The sequence below is a fragment of the Rhinoderma darwinii genome, chromosome 13, assembly GCF_050947455.1.
Source record: "Rhinoderma darwinii isolate aRhiDar2 chromosome 13, aRhiDar2.hap1, whole genome shotgun sequence".
In the NCBI taxonomy this organism is placed as follows: domain Eukaryota; kingdom Metazoa; phylum Chordata; class Amphibia; order Anura; family Rhinodermatidae; genus Rhinoderma; species Rhinoderma darwinii.
In genome coordinates, this window is record NC_134699.1 from 13348877 (window position 1) to 13374823 (window position 25947).

General features: G+C 44.0%; 1 protein-coding gene across 4 annotated transcripts in view; it reads right to left on the minus strand.

Annotated features, from left to right (window-relative positions):
- PKIG (cAMP-dependent protein kinase inhibitor gamma) overlaps nt 1-25947 on the minus strand; it is a 78215-nt gene that overhangs the window by 14975 nt on the left and 37293 nt on the right. Inside the window, exons 1-2 of one of the 4 annotated variants that reach the window (XM_075845868.1) lie at nt 4411-4540; nt 1652-1697 (exon numbers count right to left, since the gene is read on the minus strand). The exons of 1 other annotated variant lie outside the window; for it this stretch is intronic. The gene's annotated coding sequence lies outside the window, so the exon portion shown is untranslated. Of the gene's footprint in view, nt 1-1651; nt 1698-4410; nt 4541-15983; nt 16158-25947 lie in introns of those variants that run through there. 2 more of the 4 variants (XM_075845867.1, XM_075845870.1) reach the window with 2 other exon arrangements.

A 25947-nucleotide genomic window follows, 5' to 3' on the forward strand; every position in this document is an offset into this window, starting at 1 on the left:
ATGACGTGAAGCAGCCAGGTCTAGGACTTCGTGTTCAGGCAACATTCAGGATGAGACCCAGGACATAGACCGAGGACGTGGAGCCTAATGTAAGACACATGTTCATACGATATTCCCCCTACATAAGTGGTCTGCAGCCTGTGGCTCATCAGCTGTCGGGAAACTACAACCCCCAGCAGTCTCTAACAGGGCCCATTTGCCATAAGCCAGCCACTGCAGTCTCCATACGGTTCAATGGAGAGGTGAATTAAAGCAGCACAGCTCTTTCCGTAACGCCCATAGATCTCGATAGAGAGGGCCGCGAGCAAGCAAAGCCACCACTCTACTGAAACGTATGGAGACTGCAGCAGACGGCAATTGACAAACGGACATCTTCTAATAGCTGGGGGTTCAAGTGGTGGGACTCAAATCTATCATGTATTTATGGCATATTCTGTGGATAGGTCATAAATGCTTAATGGAATACTCCTTCAAATCATAACTGGGTGGATCGGTGACAACTTTTTCATGAAAAAATTACATTTCATGAACAAATTATGAAATGAAATGCCTGATTACTGTAAATGTAGAGAAATCTAATAATTCACCATAAAAAAAAGCAACTTTACAAATGGTCTGGATTTAAAATATTCTTGTTTTGAGTCTACAGTTTCTGTGCAGATTAATGTGTCTCCATGGTTACAGACTACAAACAAACCCTGTGTGGTCTAATTCTGCAGCCATAGGATCCTCCCTTACACCTGTATCCTAATGTTTGCTAACCTACAGACCGAAGAAGAGGGGGCACATGGAAGGGAGTATGACTGCAGGATCAGACTACACATGGTATGTTGGTGGTCTGGAACCATGGAGACACATTGGTCTGCATAGGAGCTGTATACATAAAATATATTTTATATTATAGATGCATGGGAGCAATAAAAAATATATATATAGCGTACTAAAATGTGTGTGTGTGCGCGCCTCTGTGCCAAAGAGCTTATAATCTATATAATGTATAAAAAAAAAAGTACTAGATCTCAATAAGTGTTTGGGCGTCCACTTGGCAAATTAAGTTTAATGTAGATAAATGTAAAGTTAGGCATTTGGGTACGAACAACCTGCAGCATCATATGTCCTAGGGGGAGCTACACTGGGGGAGTCACTTGTTGAGAAGGATCTGGGTGTACTTGTAAATCATAAACTAAATAACAGCACAATGTCAATCAGCTGCTTCAAAGGCCAGCAAAATATTGTCGTGTATCAAAAGAGGCATGGACTCACGGGACAGGGATTTAATATTACCACTTTACAAAGCATTAGTGAGGCCTCATCTAGAATATGCAGTTCAGTTCTGGGCTCCAGTTCATAGAAAGGATGAAAAATACAAAAGGAAGAGCAACGAAGCTAATAAGGGGCATGGAGAATCTACGTCACAGCAGGGACAGGAGAAGGCTTAGAGAATTTACTAGAACAAAAAAGTATCCGCTCCTATGAGTAGAAATTTTTAAACTTCCCCTTTCCCATCCCTTGGTTGAACTTGATGGACATGTGTCTCTTTTCAACCGTACTATGTAACTATGTAATACCAGAAAAAAAAAAAAATAGAAAAATTGTAAAATGATGATAATAATGAAACAATTAATAGATAAAATGCCTCTGAACAACTCACCAGTTCTCCAGCAGTTCAACATCAATATCCGGGGAGCAGAGGAATCCTATATAAAGAACGAGGCAGTGATGAGGAGGTGTCGGGAAATGTGCGGTCGTATATACGTCACACAAATACCTGTGATTTTTGGGGACTGAACTTGGGGACTGTCGGTTTCATGAAGATCAGACGGTCCATCAAAACACGTTAACAAGAAAGCGAAAATTGGAAATAGTTTGTTTTCCCTGATGAGCTGCTCCGTGTATAGCCTGCAGTCCGTCCACGAGGTGAGTCATCTGTGCAAGGATGAAATAATGTCTCGTCCCCGGTCACAGGAAAAGCGGCTTATAAAGACGACATCTATTATGTACTGGCCTTAAAGGGAATCGGTCATAGGGAAGACTCTGTAGGATAATGACCTTATAGGGCTGAACTAGTCACTGCATGCACCCACTAAATGCCCCAACCCTCCTTAAAGGGGACCGGTCACTAGGTCCTACAGGATAGTAGACCCCTCTTCTTTTTGCCACAAATATGCAAATGATCCCCTGGCTAGCCAAGAGGGTTTGACCGCCAGCGTTTCTCTATGGGCGGAGCTACCACTGAGCCTCTGACACTGACCTATCAGCGTGAGGCGGTTTCCTAAATACAAACTTAGGCCAGCGTCCTGCCCTCTCCGCCGCCGCCGAGTCCCGCTCTGTTAGCCGCCGACACTCCAGCGATGATCCGGCCCTTTTCAGTCTTCAGCTAGCCTGGTCTCAATCGAGGACGCTGGCCTCGGACTGTCTTTAGCCTCACGCTGATAAATGCGCCTCTGGCACGGACCTATCACTTATCCACAGGAGAGGTCTAATCGATGGGACCACAACTGATCACAAGAATGGGGATCCCGAACCCTCTAATGGAAAAGGAAGATGAGAAGGCGCGCTGCCCTTTCATTCAATGTCCCAATTCGAGCGCCTCCTCACTATAAAGGGGGAGGGGGGGTCGGGACCACGATTCTAGTGATCGGTGGGGTCGTGGATAGGTGATAAATACGAATATTGGGAATACCCCTTTAGGGATTTTCACTTTGGACATCTCCTTTTTATTGGAAGGTCTTCAAGACTGACAGATGTGTGCCCGCCTCTTACCCTCATCAGGTTGGCAGTGGTACTGGCAGGCCCAGCTACTAAAGTCTCTGTGGAACAACAGGATAACTTTCCTTTATAAACTCTGGGCAATAAAACGCTGGAAAACCCTCAGAATGGAGAAATGTTTTTATAAAATGTAATTTAGCAGCTTGGAAACCATTTATAATGTGTGCGCTCTTATATAGGTCTCATAAAGTGGGGGTTGTGTGTGTGGTCCATGAGAAGAACTGCTGGATTATGGTACCGGACGCTGCGATCCTGCACTGCCTAAGTATGACTGTGCCTGAAAAGACTGCCACTTCCTTAGGTCTATTTTATACCATTGCTAAATTAGCGTTTGCTATTCTTACAGACTTACATAGGAGTATGAATGTAATTGGCAGACGGTGACAGCCACTCTGGGCACCAGTTTGTGCCAGCTGTTCCACCACCTCCAATATAGCAGTACAGCCAACACTGGGCATTTTCAGAATAGAATTTTGCAGAATGGCCTAGAGTAAGTACCAAATCGGGGGTAATTGAAAAGGGAAACCGTGCCACTCTTGTTCATGGGCTGTGACTAGTACTGCAGCTCAGCCCCAGTCACTTAAAGGGGTTGTCCAGTCCCTATAAACTGATGGTCAATCCTCAGAATAGGCCATCAATAGCTGATGGGTTGGGGTCTGACTCCCGGGGCCCCCGCCGTACAGCTGGTTTGAAGGGGGTGCAGTGCTCGTACGAGCGCCGCTTCCTCTTCATTTCTACTTGCTCATGGTGAATCGCCGACACGGCTGTAGTTGCGATCCACAGGTATTGCAGCCTTCTTTCATTCACGTCGATAGGAGGAGGCTGCAATGCCTGTGAATCGCTGCTACATCCGTATCGGTAATTCACGGTGAGCAAGTAGAAATTAAGGGAAAGCAGCGCTTGTACAAGCAATGAAACCCCTTCAAAACAGCTGATCGGCGGGGGTCCCGGGAGTCGGACCCCAACCGATCAGCTATTGATGGCCTATCCTGAGGATAGGCTATCAAGTTTTAGGGACTGGACAACCCCTTTAAATACTGCAATACCAGACAGTGCATGGACAAGTGTGGTGCTGTTCCTTGAGGGGGGGGGGGGATAAAATAAAAAAAAATCAGGTCCATTTTTTCTAATCTCATACATTTCTGACAGCTGTGAGGAGATGAACTGCTGTCTGTTTCCAAGGGCAACCAGCGGAATTTTGAAAGCAGCAATATAAACGGATGAAAACGAATGTTGAAAGTGGGAATCTCCATTAAAAAAAAAATCAAATCAAATGTAGATAGAATACAAAAAGGTAAATATAGGTGAAGCAATCTGGAGTCCGTATATGTATGGGTCCTTGGGCCGGTATTAATTTCCATTTAGGATTCTATACGAGCCAGGCGCAACCCTAACCCAATCAGAAATCTCACGCCATGAAAGCAGTCCCCTGAGGGTTAACGTGTTCGAGGCAGAGAATGAAGTTATAGAACAGGTTTGTGTCCGGCGCCGTCATTCACATGTAATTCTGGTGACTCAAAACCCACATCAGCTGCACGGGGGGGGGGGGGGGAACGACCCCCCATAAGTCTCCTTACACGTCAATACCAAAATGGTTTGTATTCACACATTATAGCGTCGTGAAGCTTCAGACATGGGTACCTGTGCCAGCTCATATCTGCCAGTGCCAGTCCACTTTAATATGATGTACGGCGGGACGCGCTGTGTAGCCACAAAGGATCACAAAGCCCAGCTTCGTTAACCCCGTCGGTCCCATCAGGTCACGGCTTTCTTCTTTACAGCTTATTGACATGAGAAATGCATGAAGAGAAATAACCTGTTTAAACAGACACAACAATGCAGACGGGTATGTCATCCAGGATCATTGTGAGCAAAATAAAAGGCTCCCTGAAAAGCGCAATATTAACCCCTTAAACGGGTTGTCTCATGATCGCACATTGATGGCATATCCTAGTAATCTTCCACCAATCTCTATCGGCGGGTCTGACCACTGTGATCCCTGCCGATCGGTAGATCGCGGTGGCAGCCGCAATAGAAAAGCACTGGGCCACTTCACCTTCTGTCTGCCCAGGTTATTCTGGGCGGCCATATGGTTGGCCATTTTAGTCAATGTGGTCTCCCGGAGAAAACACAGTGGTGGCAACCGAAGACAAAGTGGCACAGCTGCCGCTGACACTAGCGATCACTAGGACCGCCACTGATCGGACATGGCTGGCATATTCTAGCAAAACACCATCAATGTCTATCATGAGACCAAAATAATAATTAATTTTTTTGGCCCACATTCCACAAAAGGTTAAATCTGTATGGCACGGGTTGTTACGGGGATCCAAAATATGTAGTTTATATTATATGTGGCCGTTATTAGGCAAATGGCACTTACTGTAAAAAAAGAAGTTTGGGTTGTATGTTTTTATTTTATTTTTGTACTTTTTTTAAAAAATAATAATAATAAAAAGTAAATTGAAATGTCTTTATATATAGTCCTATAGTAAGTGGATTGTGCTTTAGGTTTTGGCACAGGTAGAATTTAGGACAACCCCTTTAAATCTGCAGCGCTGGGATGCTCGTTTTCTTTGGATTACCAAGTAGAATGACATGAGGAAAGAGTCATCTAAAAGGATCTAACCACACGCTGCGAGAGAGGAGACGTCTGCCAAGGACTGAGAAAGGGACAGGCCCCAGTAACCGTTTCTTAAAATACTCGAGACCGCATTGATCAGCATTCTGTACACGTGCTCAATATCCGGACGTGACAGGTGATCTGCCGGACCTTTGAATAAGAAGCTTGGGAGAGAAGACAGGACTGGCGTTCATACCAGACCCCATCTTAATGGGGTTTCCAAGTCTGGCTAAGCCTGTAAGTAACTGGGGGCTTATGGAAAGGGTCCTCCAAAAGAGGACAATTCCTTTAAGTGCGATTTTACATACTGCTTCTAATTCGTATTGAAAGTAAATGACACAACAAACACTTCATAGATGACCAAGACTCTTAAAGGGCATGTCCAAAATAGATCCCACAATCTCAGCATCTAGATCTGTATTTTTCACGGTTCCCATATTCCGAACTCTGTCGCTTAGCGGTTGGGCGCTGCATACAATCTTCCAGACCCAAAAGAACGCAAGGTCCTCGAAAAGTGACAGCCACAAATGTGTTCTAAGAGCTTGACTTTTAAAGCCTACAACCGCCTTCCCCTCACGTTCAATCCCCCTTTTTAAAGATCTCTACTTGTTGTCTATGAATGGAAACATTACTTTACATTCATAAACTGAAAACGCTACAGACAGAACACTCTTAGGCAATCTCTGTGAGGTGTATACATCAGCGGAACAAACTGATCGTTTGCTACAATGTATCAATGCAAGTAAAATTAATCAGTCTAGAGTCCAAACTCTTCAGCTATACGAAGACGAAGCTCACGAGAATAGGAAATATGGCAACATACTGTAACCAAGATGGAAAATTATCCACCAACAGATCGTAGACCAAACGGAGAGGAGAGGTAACAAACGGTAAGAACACAACTTGGGGCTCTGTGCAGTGTTGGAGTGCTAGGCCAAGAAGTAGTAGAGGCAGCACATCTCTATACAGTCACAGGTCCCAGAAGGGTTCCGAACTGGACAACCCCATGTGAAGTTGGCGACGGAGCCGATCACCAGATGTTTAACGCCTCCTCAGGTTATATCACATATAACCTGTTAATTCTTATGACATGTGCAATGACATTCACGATGCATTAGACATACACCGGCTCTCGAGTGTGGTCCTCCGACCATCTCTTCAGGGGGTCTAGGTACCATACCAAGATGAAGACACTATCCTAGCCTGAAATCCAGAACGAGCTACACATTCAATAGAGAAGACGGACTGCGGAGTAAAGCTGAAAACAATGTAATCTGACGCATTACATAGGAATCCTGTGTTCTGAAGAAAGTGTGGCCTGTAATAGAAAAAGAAGGAATCATCAACGCTCAATGTCCTTCTTGGAATAGTCAGAAAATGTAAAAACCAGTGACGACCAGTGGCCCTATAATAAACAATGTAGGGCCTACAATCAGTACAATGCATGACATTAGGCTGGATTAAATTGGGTGCATCAGTATGGAGGATGTTGGTTAATCTGGATTTAAGGGGTTGTCCAGAATTAGGAAAATAGGTCTACTTTTTTATTTTTTTCCTCATGCCACAGCTGTCCATGGGATGTGTCAGGTATTACAGCAATACCAGACACAATCCATGTACAGGCGGGGTCAGGGGCGAAACTAGGAAACACTGAGCCCCATAGCAAACTTTTGCCTGAGCCCTCCCCTTGGTGCCACACACAACTCCCCATTGTAGATAATTCCCCACTGTAGATTGTGCCATACAGCCCCCCACATCCCCCTTGTAGACAGTGCCATACAGCCCCCACCTCCCCCTTGTAGACAGTGCCCCCCAAACAAATAAAACAAAAAAATTATACTCTCCTAGGCCCAACGAAAGGAGCTGCTCCACAACGCTGACGGGATCCTTGCGTAGGCCAGCGTGATCCAGTGACGTCTGCCAAACAGCCTGTAGCCTAGTAAATGGCAGAGCAGGGAGATACCTCCCTGCTCTGCCATAGTGTTCAATGGTATCTGCGTCCTAAGGAAGCAGATATTATTGAATGTGACACCGCTACAACAGCCATAGCGGCGCCACCGGGCATGGGGGGGGGGCCCGTGCCGTGGGTGGCACAGGTCCGTTTCATGCTGTGGGTCCCATAGAGGTAGTTACACCACTGGGTGTGGTGCAGTTTTTTTGTTGTTGAAGAAAACAAATCCAATAATGCATCAGTAGTCAAACTAGACTGGGCCGAATGTCCTCCGACAGTCCTCCCCAGTATTAACAGGGGACTGGCCTAAACAGAGGACTATCAATCATGAGGTTGTTGTGCTTGATAATTGCCCAATTTTACATAAACGGTTTGATTAAATAAGTCCCATGGGGCATATGAAGCTCAATAGTCCGTTCCCCCAACTAACCCTGATCATCACGGACCTTAAAAGAGCTCTTGAAGGGTTGAATACGGTTACAGATTCTTGCCAAAACTAAACCCAAGTCAATTTCTCCCTTAATAATAATGGTATAGAAAAAATACACAATCCTTAGGACGGACCATTACGGTGCCTCATGACTTTCTACATAGCCAATCACACAATAATCTAAAACCCCATCAAATTACTGCTCATAAGCAAAATCATGCCATAACAGGGAACGTTTCAGAAGCAAAAAAGATAATTATTTCTACACAACATGACAGTTTTCCGTGCTGCAATAGTAAATCATGAACAATGGATAGAGATAAAAGAAGAGTAGAAGGGAAGACAGTACAGCACTGGCCAAAAGCAAAAACAGAATAAGCACCTCTATATAAGGAATAGTTCACGAACAGACATCTATTGTATAATAACTGAGAACTATTATATAAAATCTGTCATTTGATTGGAAATATTAGAGGTAGACAGTGGTTTACTGTGCAGAGGACAATACATTGGCACCTGTTTGTTTGGAACTGCCATGGGTCCTACATCTACCCCTAATAGTGCCAAACTCAATTTTAATCTAAAAAAACCCAGTCAGGGAGGTATTCATGATCTAAACATGAAAATTATCACAGTGAGAGTTGGCGATACAGAGTTTATAGTAGGAAATCTTCGAGGTATGGCATGGTAGAAGAGATAAAAGGGATTAGGAGCCCCATTCGGGACTGTGTACAAAATATGTTGGCGCTATATAAACTAATGGATAATAAACTGTATGTACTGCACTTTCTATGAGAGGTGATGTCCAGAACAGTATTTTTCTCTTTAAGAGCAGTCTCCATCCACACATTAACGTTACGAGATGTAGTTTATTTATTGCTCATGTACAAGCTCATAACCAGGAACATATAAAACATTTTTAACAGAAAAAAATGGTCCAGCGCTTAAGTAGTAGTAAAATAGAAAAAATATTTTCCAAGTTTAATGAGATTGCTTTAAAAAGTCCATTGTAGTATGGTCTCGGTGTGTGGATAGAAGGAAAGAATGATCCTGTTAGCCTACGCGTTTCGGACGAGGCAACGTCCTTAGTCTTGACTACAGCCAAGACTAAGGACGTTGCCTCGTCCGAAACGCGTAGGCTAACAGGATCATTCTTTCCTTCTATCCACACACCGAGACCATACTACAATGGACTTTTTAAAGCAATCTCATTAAACTTGGAAAATATTTTTTCTATTTTACTACTACTTAAGCGCTGGACCATTTTTTTCTGTTACCTCTGTTCCTGTATCGTGTGCCGACACGAAAAAGATCCAGGCGCTGACAGCGACACTCAAATCTCTGTGTCAGGTGAGCTGGAGGATTTCTCCCTTTGTTTCATAAAACATTTTTATTAGCGTTACTATTAACATTACTGGATCTAGGCTGGGAAGACCATAAAAGAGGTTTAAATAAACGCTTCCAATGAAATTCACAGGACAGACATTAAGGCGGTTACGTCAATACGGACGACATACAAAAAAACAACACAAACTCAATACTATTTGTAGAAATCCTATTGATACATCGATGCCTGGAATTAAAATCAGTGCCAGTGATTTGATACATTCGGCCCTACAGCTGTTGCAAACTACACCTACCAGCATCCCCTGACCTCCAGCTGTCCAAAAACGTTAGGAGTTGCAGTTTCGCAATGGCTGGAGATCGCGGTCATACGCAGGTATCAGGGAGAGTGTGTCAGGACAAAAAAAAAGCGTTGCTACATGGGCTACACAAAACATTTGCTGATCAGCAGGGGTCCCAAGCGTCAGACCCACGGTGATCAAACATTAATGGTCATTAAGGCGGTTATCCAGGATTAGAAAAGCATTGCTGCCTTCTTCCTAAGACGGCACCACACTTGTCCACAGGTTATGTATGGTATTGCAGCTCAGCCCTCTACACTTCAATGGAGCTGCAATATCAGACACATCCCATAGACAGGTTTTTGATAGAAAGCAGCCATGTTTTTCTAAGTTTGAACAACCCCTCCTTAAGAGTCTTGGACAGATAAAGTTTAGTAGTTTGGGAGAGTTATCCTTAGGCATAGTTTGGGGTAGCTGAGCGACAACCCATGTGGGAGTCGTATATTGAAAGGATTTCTATTTCTAGTTCCTTTTATTTTTTTTTTCTTTTGCGCTTTACGTCTTTAAGCATTTGAACCGTATATGAACGCCAACACGGCAATAACAAAGATGACATACATTTGTGCTACGGTGACCGTCTGGGTCTTGGCCAACAAATCGGCTGCCTCTAGCGTGACATCTACGAATAAGGAATCATGCACACGACAGTTTCCGTTGTGTACCGCAAAGCATGGATCCTAGTGGCTTCTGTGTGCGGTACGTTTTTTTTTTGTTTTTTTTGCAGACTCATACACTAGAATGGGTGAAATGTTCTGTAATTTTGTGGAACGGACAAACGAATCCGCAAAAGAAAAAAAAACGGATGTGTGCATGACCCTATAGAAATGAATGGTTCAGTATGCTATCCGCCAAAAAAACGGATAAGACACTGAAGAAAACAAGTCGTGTGCGTGAGGCCTTACTGTGAATAGATGGGTCTGTGGAAATAACTTTCAGCTGTTCCGGATAACGTCGTAAGTTTTGCGCCAATTGTTGTGAAAACATCTGCTGGCGAGATGTTATGGTAATTTGATCAAATGTGACCTCCCATGATGCTTTGCTAGAGCAGCTGCTCGAATTCTAAGCAGCTGGTGTCAGGTTAACCCCCTCATAGCCCCGTTACCTAATATGTTGACGATATATAAAGAAATAACATTAATATTCAACATTTTATCAAGATTTACGCCGTGAAATGCATGTTGTATAAAAGTCTGGGCTCGCCATAGACAGAGTTTTCAGTGGGACCCCCAGATAGTTATTACAATGGAGGGGAGATAAGCGGCGCCATACAGCTCTGGCGCTGCTATTTTTAGGGGGAAGCAAAATACGTGACTGGTAAAAATCTTTATTTGCTCTGATGACAGATGCTGGGGGACTGCCTGCCAGAGCCCAAAATAGTTAGCGCATAGGTTTTGCTAAACACCTTTATTATGAATTTCACTCCCATCATGCCTCAGGATGGAGCACAGATTTACAAATCTTCTTCATGTGGGAGGACCTTTATCCCCTGCTCAGTGTCGCCTCCTAATGACATCCTAAGTAGAATATCTTTACTCTTTCAGCACTGCCATACTACTGCCCCCTATGGACAAAAACACGGATAGGTATAATTTCCATGTGGGACGTAAATTGCTCTGAATCCGCAAAAGTGAAATCACCAAAAACGTTGGCGTAACTTTGTACATCCTTTGCTTGTCTTGCACAGATTTTTAGTTTCATTAGGCCACATCAAAACTATCAGAAGGACCAGCCATGTTACAACCAATCACAGTGCGGCTTTCATTTTTTTCATAGTAGTTTTAGAAATGAAATCGGAGTTCTTATTGGTTGCGATGGACAACAAGGCCAGTTTTTATTTTAGACCTTTTTCATAAATTCCCCCCTATAGTGTTTTCTTCTCTATTCAGGACTAAAGCTAAATTCAGAATTCTGCTAGTTTCCCGTTACCGGAGTGCAGTTAGAGCAAAGTCAGGTCACATGTCTGACAGCAGAGTAGAGCTAAGCCGCTGTCTGTTTCCAAGGGTAACCAGAAGTTCTTAGAATTTATGGAGTTGAGGAGGAGAATATATATATATATATATATACACATACACACACACACACACACACACATCTAAACACACAAACACACACTGCATATTTATATAGCGCACTAGGAGTTAATGCTCAGCAATAAAAGGACTCTGGAATGTAATGGGGGATTGCACAAAATGTCAAGGCCTTGTATTCTAGTAATGACGTCATGGTCTCCATACCTCGGATAACCTACATAGGGATGACTGATACATACAGAGCGTCCACTGGAAACACAAGCAACGGCTGCAGCACGAGCACACACTGCTGATGTCAGCTACATCATTGTCCTCAGTGACGCCTCCTGTCATCAGAACGTGTGATGGATCAATCAGTGAGTGAATCGGGAGTCCGAGCAGCGACCACATGGCTGATGACACATTAGCGGCGAGAGGGGGGCACAAGGCCATTTCCTCCATGTTTTCATGGCAGCGTCCCAAAATCCATACTCGCAGAAATTCAGTTATTCTTCAATGACATCATAGCAGGAAAAATCTGAGGCCTCTTGGATATAAAACAGCCGAGTGCAAGAATTAGAATCCGTTTGTGATGCTGAATTCTGTCAATTTGTTAGGCAGTAAGTAATAAAAATATATATCCGTGTATATCAGTATCCAAACGGACCATCATGGAGGCGGCTCTTCAGAGGACTTCCTGCGCTGCCCAAAGTAGATGGCCACGCTCTTCTTCAGGCTATTGGTGTGCAGGGCCGGATCATGGAGGGCAGAATAACAGGGATTCCACATGGCTTAATACAACAGATGAAACGTGGAAGAGGTTTAGAGTAGACTGGATGAGGTGGTGGAGGCCCGTGTGCAATTGCCCCATTCTACACTCCGGCCTTGTTTGGGGGACGTTCATTTTAGAAGATCACCAAACCGCACCCTCTATTCCCGCCCCGGCCAGTTGTACAGTCAGGGTAAATATTATGAGACTTCGTTGCAGGACGTGGCAAAAGTTAATATACAAACATTTTTATCTATCAATAGATATAAAACGATGAATCATATAATTATGGCCTCGTCATCACATAACACCCAAATATATAAATAAAAAAAAATCTAACAAGTCGAATGAGTCGAGCGAGCAAAAAAATAGCAAACCCGTTACTGGCAACAGCTCGATATTATTCTATTCATGCAAAAAGATAAATCCAAACCATATGTCACCGAGGAACAATCCCAGGAGCGCTCAGAAACGGTCAGGTTTGTTACACAGTAAGTGGCAATGCCTGTAATAAACCACAGATCAGATGTGAGGGTGGCATATACCCGCGTGGCATCTAACCACCCGTGCTAGGCAACGGAGCGGTCAATCACTTGGGTGGTGGCAGCAGTATAAGTGGTGTTATTATGGTAAAACCCAGACAAAGCGTGGACTTCGGACAAGCCATCATCCAAACCTACGTGACATTGGTTCTCATATTCATCATGGCAGCCCAAGAATCCATAACATGGGAGGAAGCCGAGGAGAAAAATACCTCAGGTACTGTAGGAAGGGAGGATGACCCATGAGATGATGGATACTGGAGTGCTGCCTCTTCTTTCGGATTGTGTGTAAGATAATTGGTGGTTTCTGCAGCAGAAAGTTTAGGGGGAAAAAAAAACAAAAAACTATAAAACTATAAATCCCCTATTTGATTATTGTCATAAGGAATAGTCCCTTTTCCACACATATATTTTATAGGGGTTCTTAGCGATTATATAGCAGAAGCATTCTTGTATGGCACGATTTATCTGGACAATACATGGTCTTCTTCGGCCACTGCCATTTATCTGGACACTTTGGCACAATTTATCTGGGCAATGTATGGCATAGTTTATCTGGGCAATGTATGGCGCTCATTATCTGGACACTGTATGGCATGGTTTATCCAGGCAATGTATGGCGCTCATTATCTAGACACTGTATGGCATGGTTTATCTGGGCAATGTACAGTGCTCATTATCTGGACACTGTATGGCATGGTTTATCCAGGCAATGTATGGCGCTCATTATCTGGACACTGTATGGCATGGTTTATCCAGGCAATGTATGGCGCTCATTATCTGGACACTATGGCATGGTTTATCCAGGCAATGTATGGCGCTCATTATCTGGACACTGTATGGCATGGTTTATCTGGGCAATGTACAGCGCTCATTATCTGGACACTATGGCATAGTTTATCTTGGCAATGTATGGCGCTCATTATCTGGACATTGTATGGCATGGTTTATCTGGGCAATGTATGTCGCTCATTATCTGGACACTGTATGGCATGGGTTATCCGGGCAATGTATGGCGCTCATTATCTGGACACTGTATGGCATGGTTTATCTGTATAACTTGTGCATTATTTCCGAGTACTACAGCTGGAAGTGGTACACTCTAGGGCCCTAAAGCTGGGAGTATATAGAGCTAACACTATTAATGGGAACTATGAATCGCACTGTGTCTTGTACTATTGTATAGGCACGGATATTGTAAGGCAATATCCGTATATGTAGCGTTCCAGCGTCCCATTATAGCTGCAGTCAGACGGCCATGGATATATCACCAGTTGATTTTGCTGTATGATTCTACTTCAGTGCTGGGTCCTTGTAAATTCTTCCATTACTCCGGGTATAGCCATCACGTAATACAGTTGCCTTTAGAGGAATAATTTATCCAAGTAATCCACCCCGACCTATTCCACCACAATGCATGTTGAGGTTCTTCAAAGTTCTCCAAATGAGCCATATAGTCACGTGTACAGTAAAGCTCCAGTGCATGTGAGAGGCACTTATATCCTTAGCCACAGCTGTGCATCAGCAGGTGGCCCCCCGGTAGCCCCCACAACCGTTCCCTTATGAGACTAAGAGCACAGCGACACAAGGTCCAACAAAAAAAAAAATCACAGGTCACTTCTCCAAAAAAATTCTAGAGAGATGCCCCTCAAGTACTGTGGAGCAATCGGCCCTACGCCTTAGTCAGAACCTTAAACCAGGACTGCATGAATGCCAGGAGCCACCTAACCAATGTGCCTAGAAGCCTGCCACCAAAGCCCAACTTTATGGTTTATCGGGATCTACGAAACGTAGTCAGGATGGCTCCAAGAGGGTCTATATTATTTTAGTGTATGTTTAGTTCCTAGGGGGCTCTCACTATAGGAACCCACCTCTATTAGTGAAAGTGAGAGTCCTCCCATAAGTCTCAGCACCGGAGGACAAGCTCACCCACCAATACACGCATGGATCATCTCATATTCACGTTGTGTCCGGTGCCAACATCCAATTAGCAGATTTGGTAAATACTACCTTATTTTTACCACAAGCCCCGTGTATACACAGAAGCACGAGATGCCCCATGCCGCCAAAAGGTCACAAAGCAGAGTTCAATGCAGATTGGAAACGCGACGTTGACACCCGGGAGACTCCACCAAACTTATCCGAAAACATTGGAAACCACAACAGCAAAACAATTTCCGAACAAATGTAGCAGAGCTGAATTTGACTTTCAGAGCTGCATGAATATAGCTTTTTAAAAAAAGGTATGCAGTAGGTTCACCGGCAGCCCCATGTAAAAATTTCACCAGGAGATGTGCCATACAACAAACTCCCCTCTGCTACATCTGAATAACAGGGACTGCCTTATTAGGACACTATATAAGATAGTGTAATTCAGGATTAATAAGGACTTCTTCTGGATACACAGAGTTGCCCGGGTGCAGCATTGCCAGTCTGACAGCTGCAACCTGTGGCACTACGGGGCTTGTTGGATTACTGGCGCCAGGAGGCTCTGCCAATGGAAACAGAGCTACGAGTTGCCCGAGATTTTTGTATTACCAAATGCAATTAACTCCTTAGCTACTATTGGGCATAAAATGCACGGTAAAGTATCACAATACGTGATAGCATAGACATGCAACATGAACCAGTGGATTCATGGAATTTGGGGAACTACAGGTTTCAGCAGGCCCTGCCAAATAGCTGGGGAACTACAGGTTGCCAAGATTACAATAAAGCATTGAAAACAATCTACGTCGGTACGTAAAGTATACAGTCAAGTTCTGCACAGTGTGATGGTAAAAGCGCGGCTCAATGGCGGTTGTGGCACTACAATCCCCAGCAGGCCCCCTCCAACAGCTGGAAAGCTACAGGTTACAGGAAAGAGTTAAACCTGAATCTACTGCAAACGGACTAAACGAGGGACATAAAAGGCAAAAAGTAAAAAGGGACTGCAGTCTAGGACACAAACCAGCTGCCCATACTTTGTAGAACTACAAGTCCCAGCAAGCCCTCCCAACATACAGGACGGCCAAGACTATATAAAGCACTAGCAAAAGGAATCTTTTATTCGTGCAATTAACCTTTTAGTTACCAGCGAGATCTAAAATGCACAAGAGATTGCAAAGCGTGACAAGTATTCATAGAGGGCACAGAACGGCTCCTGCCACCTGGACGCGGGCACTTAGCTGCCCCTGGGTTATGTAAAATATGGCGTGGTACTTACAGAGAGCAGGATCTCCCCCAGGCAGAGTGAACTTGGATGGATCAGTAGGGAAGAGTCCAGGGTGCCAGCGTCCGGGCAGTCCGCCTCATACTGCTGGATACTGGGGCTGCAGTGGGTGGTTCCTGTGTTTGCTGTAATCCAATACTAGACTCAGTGATGTCACCAACCACACAAAAGATCCCTCCTGCGTGTACCAACAGCTCTGTATTGTCCCCGCATTTTATCCCTGCGTTTCCAGGAACCTCTCCATTGTGCCTTTTATCATTGCGATTTGGGGATTAGTTGTATAGTCAGTGCCTCGGGGATTCTGCGCTACAACTCTGCTATGCGGAGTGCAATACACACACGAAGACTCCTATGGGTATAATGGTCGCTGATGTCCCATGTCCTACTACTATTTTTAGGGATATTCTTTGTGCCCATGAAGCCGGAGACTAGGACTTCTGCCGCCAGTGCATACTGTCCCCCACCATCAATTATGGAGGTCATGTGTCCCTTCATGGGGGTTCATTCGAGCGTCCACCCGATCTGCCCTGACATTTATTTTGCTTATAGACTTTAATCTCTTAGGTCACGGTCCCCAAAGAGCTTGCAATCTAATTTCCCATGCACATACACACATTAAGAAAGCAAATCTACATGGCCAAGGAGGGGGGAGGGGAAGTGGGTCCCCAAACTGCACAAAAGCCACATCATGCAACTCAAGCTGCGTGCCAGTTTTGTGCCAGTCATGAAGCTACGATCAGTGTAGTATCCTGCGCCAAACTGTGAATATATTTCTGTGACAAATCCGCGTCGTTCTAATAAACCAGTATATATATATATATATATATATATATATATACACACACACAAGACAAACACGTCGAGTGTTCCTTCTCGGGGTGTTCTGAACCCCTTCCTTGTTTCCAAATACTAAAGTCGTAACAGATGCGGTCTAACATGGCCCGGATATACATAGATGCAGCAGAGCCAAGAATGTTATACTAGGCAGCACAGAGACGGTCAACCGAGCGCCGATCCGGTCGTCTGACTAAATGCATTGTGATACAATAAGATGTTTGGGAAACGTTTTCCTAACTTCCTTTGCTTGGATCTGTTCCTGTTTTATGGCAAGAAATAAGCAGACGAAAACCAGACGGGAAATACGGCCGTGTGCACGCGCCCTGAAGCCGATGTAGCAACACAACACTTTCGCAGTAAGGTCATGTTCACACATTCAGGATTTGATGAGGATTTAGGTGTGGAGAATACTCACCAAATCCGCTGACGTTCCGACGTTTTTGTAATCCAATTCACATGCAGTGCAAAAAATATCTGTAAAGAATAATGAACATGCTGCAGATTTTAAAAATCACAGCATGTAAGTTTTTGTCTATGGGAAATCTGACCTGTGTGTGAACACAGACTAACAGGGACTGAAGTTTATTCAACATCAGCGATTAACTTTGGTCACGTTCCAACAATCCAAATACTATAGGAACATCCGGTTGGTTCCTGTGGGTTTATCCCATTTACACATTGATCGTAGTGAACCCCCTGAGGGCAGCTAGAAAGATCCAGACTTGTTATTTTAAAGTGATAGCAATGCGGATTGACATGGGAAGGAGCGTCACACAATTCCACATCCACCCTATGACCGCTGGGTGAGAGGACAATGCCCTGCTGAAAACAGGAAGGATATTCATTTCATGCCCCTTTAAATAAGTTGCGCTAACTTCTATCCTGTGTATGGGATGCGGTAAAATGAGTCAGTGTTAATCCACCTGCTTCCCACAACCACGATTCGGAGGAAGCAAGTGAGCAGCGAATGACAGCTGGGAGATTTCCCGGGGGAGGGAAAGAGGACTTATCAGTTGCTTCGTCTATGTAAAAACACAGATCAAGTTCTCCAAATGCAAAGGGTTAAAAACACAGAAGTGCGTTTGTATTTTCTAGAACATCGACATTATACAGGGATTTAAACTTTGGGTTTCTATTCTTCACCATTTTCAAGATCTCCGTCTGCGGTCAGTGAATGGGAATATTTTATTTACATCCAGAGGCTGAAAAGCCATACAGACCCAATACCTTTTGCTCCAATTTTATTCAGTCTAGGCCAGGGGTCAGCAACTTACGGCACTCCAGGTGTTGTGAAACTAAAATTCCCAGCATGCCCTAACAACCTTTGGCTGGGATACTACATCCTTCGGCTGCTAGGGCATGCTGCGAGTTGTAGTTTCACAACAACTGGAGTGCCGAATCTTTCTGACCCTTGGTCTAGGCAATCCTCTGAGAGCTAAACACATCAGCAGCTACACAACTTCATCTCCTGTCCTGATCGTTTGCTACAATGTGTCAGTGTAGGAAAAAAAAAAAAAAAAGTGCCTGAGCATGGCGTGCAGAGGATTGTTGTCTAGACTGGATATAAACCACATAAAATTCTTAGATAAAAGCAAGATCTGGTGCCATCATATAATCAGGGTAATGCTAGTAATAGACACATCATTGGGATGACACGACCAATACTGTGTGTTAGTAGAAGCGATCCGCACGTCTAACCAATTGAAATTTGACCAATGAGAGACAATTTGTGGGACTAGTTTTCCTCACCAAATGGTCAGTGGTGACACTTTCAGATCATCTTGATGACTCTTGGCAACCATACAATGTCTGTCTTCTCAGGGATATTGTGCAGGTCAGCAGAGCTTCCTTCAGGAGATGTTCCAGCCACTATTTATATCTGCGAGTACGCACTCGGGGTCATTTTTCAGCATGTCACTTGTATTTACAGAGCCTTGTTCTGGGCTGGATCTTCAGAGGCCACATTCATTTCAAAACCAGGCTCCATCGCAACTAAAGAGTCCGCGTGCAACCCAACAGATCGCCAACGATAACCGGCTTCCATAAAAGGTCTTCCAATGACACGAGCGGCTTGTAAGAAATGAGGGGCGGGGGGGTGATATTTTACTAAAGACAGTGCTATCATGACCAAAGATGTCCAGAATGGAAGGAGCGCAAGGCTATAAAGCCCCACATCACACAGTTCCTACCGTTTTTGATGGAGTTGCTCTTTGCCAGTCTGCTCTTGGGGGAGAATTAGGCCAGGTTTGCTTTCAGTCCCTGACCTGCAAGCCTCCATTGAAGTAAATATCAACATTTGGTTGGACTAACTGTGCATGTTGGCCACTACCTAATGTCTAAGTCTGGATTAAGAACCAACCAATTGCAGGAACCCATCACTTCTAAAGGATGAAGTCAAGTGCTCATGGGTGAAAAGTTAAAATGCCTGGAGGATGCGCCAGTAGCTCAAAGCTGGGTGACCATTACTAATATAGTAGGTCAACACACAAGTCTATACCAACCTCCCATAGAATAGAGGTCAATAAGGAAGGACAAAGTTTCAAGTAGTCAATGCATCTAAAAATACGTTGCTGAACACAAATTTTTTAGGTTATTTTCTGTTGGTCTATGAAGCTTCATAATGAATAATGATAGACTACTACTAAAAAAGTCAAAGGTGGTACCTGGAGGGGTCTAACTGGCTTTCAAATACCACAATAACCAAAACCAGGACCCCAACACCAAAACCCTAGACAATGGAAAACATTACTTTATATAAAGGGGGGAAAAAAGACGAAGGGCCATGTGACAAGTAAGTTTGCTTGGGCAAGATTGATTTTATTGATGCTTTGGGTTAAGAAAAGACTCCAAATATCCATCCTAGAGTAGTAGGACGAACGTGGTCCACCATTTTTTTCATCCATCCAGGCCATGGTATGTCTAGTAATGGAAAGTCAAAATCAACTGGAAATCTTGGAGGTTTCACCAATCCTCTGCGTAGCTTCCAAGGTCAACGGGTGGTGTTGGAGGTTTCTTAAGACTTACAGATAACATGCCACTCACTATTCGATATTACAAATGGTAGCATTTCTTTAGCAAACTTTGTAATTGAATACCGGAGAAAGAGAGTGAATAGGAACGGTGCAAACATGGTTTCCGTACCGGCTAAGAAAACAAGTGTATTGGCCCGAGGTGCTCTCCCAGTATCATGGATCATTTCTGTAACTCCCCTGCTGGAGTCTTTGCCAGTACGGAGACGACCATTGATCCCTCTTACTCTCCGGCTGCGGAAGTATAAAAATGGTTTGATAATTGTATTGACTTTTCTAGACCGAGATATTGAATGTGGTGCTGAGAAGCAGAAAAGTCCCACGTTTGACTTGTGTGCATTAGGCTGTATTATTTTCCATTCACAATTTGTGAGATTACAAAGCATCGATTACTTTGATCTATATTCTTGCCTGACTGAACACATTGTCCAACACCTCAAATCCTGGAAGACTCTTGTGGGCCCCTCACCATGGTGGATTGCGTAAGAGGTCCCAATCCCCATCATAGGGATCCAGGGACGTGAAGGGACTTACAGGTTCCTCAGACTGGAGAGCTACCATGTTTTTCCTGTAGAACCGTCTATGAATATTTTTTTTTAACTTAAATATCGCTTTGCAGAGTTAAGAAGTCCACATTGACCATTTCAAGACACTATTTAGTCAGGGAAATAAGATCCCTGGTGATCACTTCCATTCTGCAGGAACAGCCCCACCTATAAAACAGCACCCCAATTCTCAGCCTCCTGGACGATTCTAACCGGAGAAGTAAAGCCTGGCTAAACTGAGGTGTGGAGTCTAAACAATCTCCAGGTTCTTCCCCCTCAACTCCCCACAAAAAAGATATGGGCTATCCTGGATGGATTTCCAGTCCCCAGAGTAGCCACCGATTAGACAGCAAGTACGCTGCTAGAAACATCTAGAGTCACGGCAAAGTCAGGAACGAAACCGAGGTAGTCAACCGGAGAGCGTTCAGGATGTCACAAACCAGAAGAGAAGACCAAGACGTAAATCATCAGACAGGCCAGGGGTCAAACTAGGAGGTCGGACCGTACCAGGCGACAAAAGACAAGAGCAGAATCCAGAGGCAAGGTTACAGTGAGAGTAATACACAAGAAAACCAACTCAACAGAAGCGCCTTAATCCACAGGAAAAGGTGAAGAGCTTTAAATATGCCGCCGGGACGAACGCCATCAGTGCGCAACTTGCTACGGAAGAAATCTATTGAATATGGCTTATGAGAAGTGACCATACACACAGATATATAGATTGAACCAATGGATACCAAGTCTCCACGTTGATAATCGATGTGTCTATGGTGCAAATCGTATGGGACCTTCACAGAGAGTGGAGAAGGTTTCTACATCTTATTCGTGGAGGACAAAGTATTTGACATACAATTTCTAAAGCCAAGAATGTTTTCTTCTTGAAAGCCTTTTTTAGACAAAAGCTTCTAGTCCTGCATCTGGGGATCCATGGGGCTTTTTAATTAGGAATTAAACTCTATTTCTAGACAGCGGATAGAAGCCATTTAGATAAGCCGCACATTAGTGGTCACGGTCTGGAACATTGTGCTGGTTCTGTTTGACTTCAAAAGCTCTTAAAGGCGCTGGTCAACTCTTGGACCCACCGTCCCCTTATACAATGGCTCCTATGTTGGTAAGTGTTGACCAGTACTATCCGTCACAGCCCCCAATCCTGTAATTGAGGACAAAACTAAATATAATTATGATAAGAAACGGTGTACAGAGAACGAGTCTTCACATTGTGGACCACCTCAACACCACCATAAAGACCTCAAGTTCTGCTCTTCAGGTGGCCAAGATTTGCCATTTTATGGTTCTATACAACAATAATGAAGAATTTATGGCTCACAACACTTCTGCTCTATTTGATTAGAGTGTAATGTCAATGAGTGAAGTCATTTAAGAGCCTTATACAGGTCACGTGAAAGAACGGGTTCCACACATAGCCAAAAACAATTAGACTTGAGGTCCTAAATAAAAGTCCTCCATTAGATGCTAGGTTAATAGGGACTATATGCAGGTGCTGTGATGGCCAGAGAGCGGGTAGCAGTCCTGGTTGGTCTAATGGGGGGGGGGGGTCTCAATGAAAGGGGGAACATGCAGAAGGATGCCTAACTCCACAAGGACTACAATGCTAGCAAATCATGGAGAAGGGAACGAAGAGTCATGCCACCATTAACTTGTAGAAGAGATGGGAAGGAGTTGATGGAACAAGTGCTTGAATCTCCTATCCCATGGGGAGGATGTCGTGATAGGATATTGAAGGCTGCCTGGGATCGATGACATCATCAGCTTTTTCACACTAAGTTTTCGGTAGGAAAGTCTATTGGACGGTTGGCAGTCAAGCAGAAAGTGATTTACCGAATATGAACTTCAGGCAGGGCCTCTGGGAGTGGGGTATGGATGGAGTGGTTGTTCAATTGCCCTTTTTGCTATAACCTGCCAACATTTGTATTCCCCATAAAACACCCAATACTGGAGCATCTCTGCAATGTGCCGTCCTTCTGTTATTCCTCCTACAAACTTACACAGAAATTGACAATTAAGGGTATGTTCACACGGCTGAAAATAAACGCCCCCCGAAAAACGGCTGAGAATACGGAAGCTGAACGCCCCCAAACATCTGCCCATTGATATCAATGGGAAAACCAGCGTTTCGTTCTGACGGGGCGTTTCTTTTTTTTTTTTACACAGCCATTTGAAATAACGGCGCGTAAAAAATACGCACCGTAAAAAGTAGTGCATGTCACTTCTTGAGCCGTTTTTCATGGTGTCAATACAAAAACAGCCTGTAAAAAACACATCACAAAACGTTTGATGCTTTAAAAACGGCTGAAAATCAGGGGCCGTTTTCCCATTTACAGCAGTTTTCTGTTTTGTTACTAGTTGGGGGGGGGGGGGGGTGTCCCTACACAGACTGACAATGTCCAATCAGTGCTGACAGAGTGAGTCTGTAGGGACACGCCCCTTTGACAAGGGGAAATAGTAACACCCAGTTGTGATTTATTCATACATTTTTAGGAGGAATAACAGAGGAACAGCACAATACAGAGTTCTAAGAATACATGTACGCGAATTTTTATTTTATGTGGAATACAAGTATTTTGGAAAATAGACATGTCCGGAGAGGTGACAGGTTCTCTTTAAGGTATTGGCCACTTTGGAGAACACCTTTCCATATAAAAAATTTCCCAGGTGACCTTGGAGTCCTGATGACCGGCTGTCCGCTATGATAGAACTTAAATTTATACAGACGCTTGACATGGAAACTATTGAAATCAACCCGGTGTCAGGCCTAATAGGTCACTACACCAACCATTTTCTTCCGAAATAGTAAAAACAGTCAATCTGATGAATAAAGACTGTTAAATACGTCCACAAAATACCTATACAAGGTGGATGTATGTAGAGAAGTCCTGGATCTAACAGGACACCTCCGGTCCCTTAGCCAAAACATAGGGAATTGAACACATAGTAATATACATCGGCAGGTTGTAGGGGAAGCCTCCTCAGAAAAGAGTAGAGAAGTGCATACCCCGGAATAACCCATAACAACGTAGCTGCTCCTCGCTCAGGGCAGGGATTTTGGCACAAACAATAGTCTTGCCATAGAAATCTAGACCTGGTCACTTTCTCTCAGGAAGCCTCTATAGGGGACCTCCAGGGACCATAGCTATTGTCCATATACAGCAATACAGGACACAGGGCCTGTAGTATCAAGTATCAGACGTCAGGATCACCAACTCCTATTGTCTGCATTTTTCAGGGCTGGTTCCTCTAGAGAACTACAATCCCCACCAGGTCAGGTTTATTAAATTGAATTAAACGATACATTTTTCACAATTTCATTATAAGTAGGTCCTATCACTTACATCCGCTACGAACATCCTGCAGAAGCATGAATTATAAGAGTTGTAAAGAATTAGATCACACGGCTGCGTTCAAGAAACAGCGCCACACCGGTCCACAGGTCGTGTGTGATATTGCAGCGCAGCCGCATTGACTTCAATGAAGCGACGCTGCAATACAACACAAAACCTAAAGACAGGTGTAGCGCTGTGGCTGGAAGAAAGCTGCCATGTTTTTTCTAATTTTGTACAACCCCTTTAAGTAACGGGTGCTAGATGAACCCCCAGCAATAAGGTCTAATAAGTTCAATGTGAACCCTATAAGAAATCAATCCTAGTGGCTCCAAAGTCACCTGCAAATGAGGTTGATTTCGGCAGAACCTTTCGGGCCCATTGTTAAGAGCTGGACGCGCTACCATCGCTGCAACAAAAAGTACGGAGGACTATGAATTGAAGATCTGGTGTAAGGACACTGGTCCGGGGTAAGCACACGCTTTGATCAATGGAGGGTAGCAATGGGGTAACTATTGGGAACGCAGGGACTACACATGTCAAAGGACTGGTGCTTGTGGGGGGGGGGGGCACTATGACCCAACCCAAAATGTCAGAAACCCTTTAATGTGCTACCAAGCAACCCCGATTGTCAAAAATGCTCAATATCTTCCCTCTACAAGTCCCGATTCTCGCCTGGCCTCCAAAAACGTTCTGGATGAGTCCCATATAAAGTCAGGTCCCTGAACATCCCTAAGCACGCAGCAGAGCACAAACATTTCCATTCTCTGACAGAACCAGAGTATGTACAATGTAATGTGACAAGCAGCCGTTCTGTACAACCCTCTCCCGGGGGAATCGGAGATATAATGAGGGTCTCTGCTAGTGCACAACACGTCAGTGACCACTCAAATCACAGACCCAGCGCTGTACAGCGAACAGAAACAAAAAACGTGGCAATCAAGTTTAAAGGGACGCTCCATAGGCAGCGTGGCTACGGGGAGAACAGGAATGGATGTGATCACTGCCCTCATATTCTGCTGTTAGGAGGAGAACTCACATTAACACTGAACTGTACCCTCTAAGATGTATTCATTGTACGAGATTAGAAAAACATGGCCGCTTTAACTAACAGCGCCACTCTTGTCCATGGGCTGTGTGTGGAATTGCAGCTCAACCCCATTAGAATACTAGCCGTGAAATACCAATTGTAACATATTTTCTTAGAAATTTGAATTGCCATTCCTCTGTTATTCCTCCTGGAAATATATAAATAAAAGGGCAACTGGGCGTTACCATTCCCCTTATCAATGGGGTGTATCCCGACACAGTCTCACTCGGTCAGCACCATAGGGAACATGGCTCCAGGGCATTGTTTCTTTACGGAATCCCTTTGTACGGGACGAATCTTGAGATTTAGGGATGGAGAAAAAAAATAATTATATAGACCTTCGGAGCCAGTGTCATTTTCTAGTTTCCAGACAATAAGAACTTCCATAGAGAACACCCCAAAAAGTGCAAGCTATATTAGGAAGGACGATTGCCGCAAGTGCTGTAAGATCCAGAAATCTTGGACGTCCCCACATTGCAGATAAATTCCGGAGCACAATTATAAAAGATTTCTGCAAATAGTTCAGAAACTTATGTCGGGGCCCTTTAAGAAGAGCGTTGCGAGCAGATAATAAGCCGGCACTTGGTTATTTATAGATCTGTTTGGAGGAATTCACCCACAGGCTGAATGCCTTTACAAGACATGGGCCCCGGTCACGGGCATAGACTTCTACATAACACAGGCCATGCAGATCCGAGAAGTATCCCGCAACGTTTCAAGGGTACACGGCACCGAAGGCGAAGCTTTCACTACATCCGACTGAGAAATATTTGTATATACAGAATTAAAGAAGGAAATACAAAAATATTTGTCACTGTAAAATTATGAAATAGGGGATTGGGGTTAGCAAACGAAAAATAATCCAAAGCAACCAATCAGGTTCCTTCGGTCACTGGCGAGATGTAGAATCTGATTGGTTGTCACCGGTAACATCACTTTTTTTTTTTTATTCTCCACAGGTTTATTTTTGTTTTTTTACATAACCCGTCTCCCCTTATATTTATGACACGGATTTTAGGATTGAAACACCCACATCCTCGATTTCACGATAATGGCCCCCCATATATATCCCAATTATGAGCCTCTCCTATATACCAATATTATGATCCCATTATATCA